Raw genomic sequence first — 4150 nt, 5'->3', positions numbered from 1 at the left:
GAGGCAGGGGCTGTGGGTTGGGAGTGAGGGGCACCAGCAAGGGGTGGGGGGGCAGGGTACTGCTCTTTGGGAGTGAGGGGCGCTGGCAGGGCTGGGGTCAGTTTGTCCAGAGTGAGGGGCAGCAACAGGGCTGGGGGTGGGATGTGGCTTGTCTGTGAGGGGCAACAGAATGGGCAAGGGCAGGGCACCAGCAAGTTATTGCCCGCCCTTCCCTCCCCCCCCAGGTGTCTTCTTTTTTGGACCTGGAAATGTGGTAACCCTACTATAGGCCATAGGACAGAGACTGCCCAGGACAGTAAGAGTTAAAATATTCAAGAATAAAGTTCTGTGGAAAGCACCAGAGTGCATTCAAATGTTTAGAGTCTGATCATGAACATGATGAAATGGACAGAATCAGTATAACCTGCCATAGCAGATATGAAAAGCATATGGCACAACCAAAACCTACCACATGCCTGGGAAGAATGTTGTAATGAAATAATTACTGAGGAAACTCTAAAGTGCATGACATCAAATGTTATTAATCATGGGCGTTCAATGACAGGGTGTGATATAAGCATTTCCAAAGAGTAGAATAGAAATACACTTTGGATTTATGCTTATCTTTGCTGTTGTCCAATCTGATCACTTACTAGGGCTGCATGAACCTTTGGGAGCTGATTCAAATTGGAAGAGATTTGAGCCGATTTGGTGGCCAAGACTCCGAATCCAAATCGAATCAGGAGACCAATTAAAAGGTCTGAATCAATTTGAAGCTCTCCAAATTGATTTTGAAAAGATTTCGTGCTGGCTGGCTGCAGCAGGGAGCTGGACCTGGACTCCATGCTGGTAAGTAAGTGATAGGGAAGGGGAACCTAGAGAAGGGGGGGCATCGCATGTCTGCTACCTCTGCCTGTTCTCCCAGCCCCCACCATGGCTGCCCTACCCAGCCCCAGCTCCCGGCTCTTAAAAAAAAATAAAGCCCCAACTCACTGGCTGCTGCAGCAACCTTGGGGCTTCTGGGGCTTGTGGCAGAGCCCACCATGGAGTGCAGGGCATTTGGGGGCAGGGGGACCACCCCCACCCCTGTGTGGCAGCAGCAGTTTTTTTTTAAAAGAGCTGGGAGTTGGGAGAGTGGGCGGAGCAGCCATTAAGAGTGGGTGGGGGATGGGGCCAATTTGGAGATTTAGCAGTGGCCCAATCTTCGAATCAGATTTGGCCGAATCGATTCACAGTGATTCGAATGACCAAATTGAATCACTGTCCCCCAAATCAGCTGAATCTGAAGCAAATACTAGCCGCTTTGCGCAGGTCTATCACTAACCCATGACTGATGGCTACAATAAGTTTATATTCATTGAATGGCTGCCCCAGGCTTAATCAAACCATGCTGCAGGATGACTTAGCAGGTCCTTGGATACAACAAGACTGATTGTGAATTCAGTCCCATCATAACTGCACATTTTAACTTGTGCTAAACCGTGAAAGGACTTATCAGTGCCCAGTGGTGCCTGGGGTAAACCCTGCAAGGGAAGGCAGAGGTGGGGCATATGGTGTGCACAGTTCTGAGAGCTGGGGAGAGAGTGCATTGGTTCTGAAAGTGTGGGGAGAGTGGGTAGGTTCGGACAGCGGGGAAGGGGCATGGTTCCAAGAGTAGGGTAAAGTCTGAGTGGGTTCTGAGAACAGGGGGAGAAGTATGTGGGTTTTGAAAGTGTGGGTGAGGAGGCCAGTAGCCTGAACCATGCTGGAAACTCTTGAACAATCTCAGGGAAAGTGCTGCTGCCATGCATGGGATGCCTGCTCCAGCTATTGCTCTTAAAGCAGCAGCATCTGAGGACTGTTTCAGCATTCCTGGCATAGTAAAACTTCCAGGGTATGGACTCTATGGGAATGTGGGGTGACTCTGGCCCCCTCTTAACTTGGTGCCCAGGGCAAGTGCCCCTCTTGTCCCCTCCTCCTCTTCCCCCCCCCCAGTTAAGCTACTGTCAATGTCTACATAATACAAACATGAATCATAGCAAAATGATAGCTTTTTAGTTTAATATTTTTTCAGTCGGCTATAGATAAGAAATAAATTGACCTAAGACATTTCACCTACGTTGCATAATATGTAAGGAGATGTGTGTGTATAATATATAATGTATACAATATATATATGTAAATCAGAATAAGTCTGTTGATATTTTTTCCTCTAAGAATAAGATAGAAACATTTTCTTTCCAATGGAAAAAAGAACCAACAGGTTTGGTAGTATGTAATTTCCTTGGTACAGCCACACAATTATGTATACTGTAAAGGGAGTACAAGTGCCAGCTTGTTCTTTGTTTTTAACTATAACCATACAAATGGAATAAGTTAAAACAGAAAACACCCACAGGGACACACAGAGTCCATTCTATGATGTCTATGTATTATGTTTAGAAGAATGACATAATGTGAAAAGAAAAAATTAAGCAATTCACATGATTAATGTATATTCATTCTTGCTTGCTAGAATATTCCCAGGAAAAGAATGCAAAAGGGGATTTGCATTGGTATAACTGTGAAATGAATTTGGCTCTTCATGTTTTCTTAATTTGGATAACCAGAAAACTGCCAGCAGTTTTCTAACAAACAAAATACAGTGAGACATAATGTAGGAATTTAACTGCTACAAATGCTATTATTTAAAAAAAAGTGTAAAAGTTTGGATTTGTATGGTAATTGACTTTATAAATCAACATTAAAACATCACTGTTATGGAGCTTGTGGCCCAAGAAGAATTTGGCAACAAGACAATGGTGACATTGTTTCAAGCTGGAGAGGTTTTATTTTTTGTAAGTGACCACATTTTTACGATGTTGCTTTAATGTGCCTGTCAGAGGATTTTCAAATGCATATGACAATGGCCATGTGGTGGGTAAGTGGACAAGTCATCAAAAAACATTTATTCTGATATTTTTTTGTGACCACCTGGTGGAATTCACTAAATAATAGGCCTGTGCAAACAGGGAAGTATTGGATTTGGATTTGGATTCAGCCAGGTCAGAGGGCAGTGATTTGATTTGGATTACTGTCGTGAACTTATTCGGTTGAAACAGCATCGGAAGATTAGGTGCTGATTCGGAGAGATTTGGTGATTTGGATGTAGACTATAAAGAGGAATCACTGAAATACCTATAACTTTCTCATTTTTTGGCATCTGGATGAAAACAGCTGAGATGGTAGCCCCTTCTGAGGGCACAAAGCTTGCCAAATTGCATGGAGATAGGTGCAGAGGTTTCTGGGAAACTGCCCCTTAAACTCTTCAAAGCAAAACTTGCGACGTGTGACTGTGTATGTTAAGGCAGCAGGGTGAAAATTGCATGGATGGTAGCCCCTGTTCTCACCCTTACAACTCCATTGCCACTAGTAAGCCTCAGACCTCTCAAAGATCTTACAGGTCTGGCCTTTCCCCAGCCACGACTGTGCAGTGGCTGGAGGTTATCAGGTGTCTTCTGCTCCTACCCTCCTTTCACCAGGGAGGTTCGCCACCGGCAGTCCCACCCAGGCCTTCCTACCCTGGCAGAGTGCAGTTTTAGGTCACGCCCAGGATGATGTGGGGCCACCTCCTCCCCAGCCCTTATACCTCCAAGCTCTTCCTGGTACGGGAGTTCAGCAGGTAGATGTTCTTCCCCTGAGGCCGGTGAGAAAATAAACTGTCACCTCCAGGTCTGAGAGCGGGGCATTAAACGGCCGCCCTCATTAGCACCTGTCCTGCCAGATACATAGTGCCTTGTGAGGGCATGAGGGAGCCTGCCAGGTTTCAGGCAGAGTGGTGCAGGGGTTTCTGTGAAACTCCATCTCAAACTGCTGAAAGCAAAACTCGTGTCACTTGTGCGTGTTAAGGGGTGTATGTTATAGCCATATTGCTCTAAGGACATAGCCCAGGCAAGGTTCTTAGGGTCAATTTGATATCTTTTATTAGACCAGTGGAATAGTTGGAAAAATTCTTCTTTGCAAGCTTTTGGGTTTACAAACCCTTCATCAATTTACAAACTACTTTTCACAGGTGGGCCTATGAACTACACTTCAACCGCTGCCTAGGTACAGAAACTCATGGACTCAAAATAGACATTGGATTTATGACACACTACAACCTGCCAGACATCTGACTCCCCAGGTACCTCTCCACTTTTACCTGTGCTGCTAC

This window comes from Crocodylus porosus, unplaced genomic scaffold (genome assembly GCF_001723895.1).
Source record: "Crocodylus porosus isolate Cpor-Errol unplaced genomic scaffold, CroPor_comp1, whole genome shotgun sequence".
NCBI classification, from domain to species: domain Eukaryota; kingdom Metazoa; phylum Chordata; order Crocodylia; family Crocodylidae; genus Crocodylus; species Crocodylus porosus.
Note: the sequence above shows the minus strand (reverse complement) of the source record.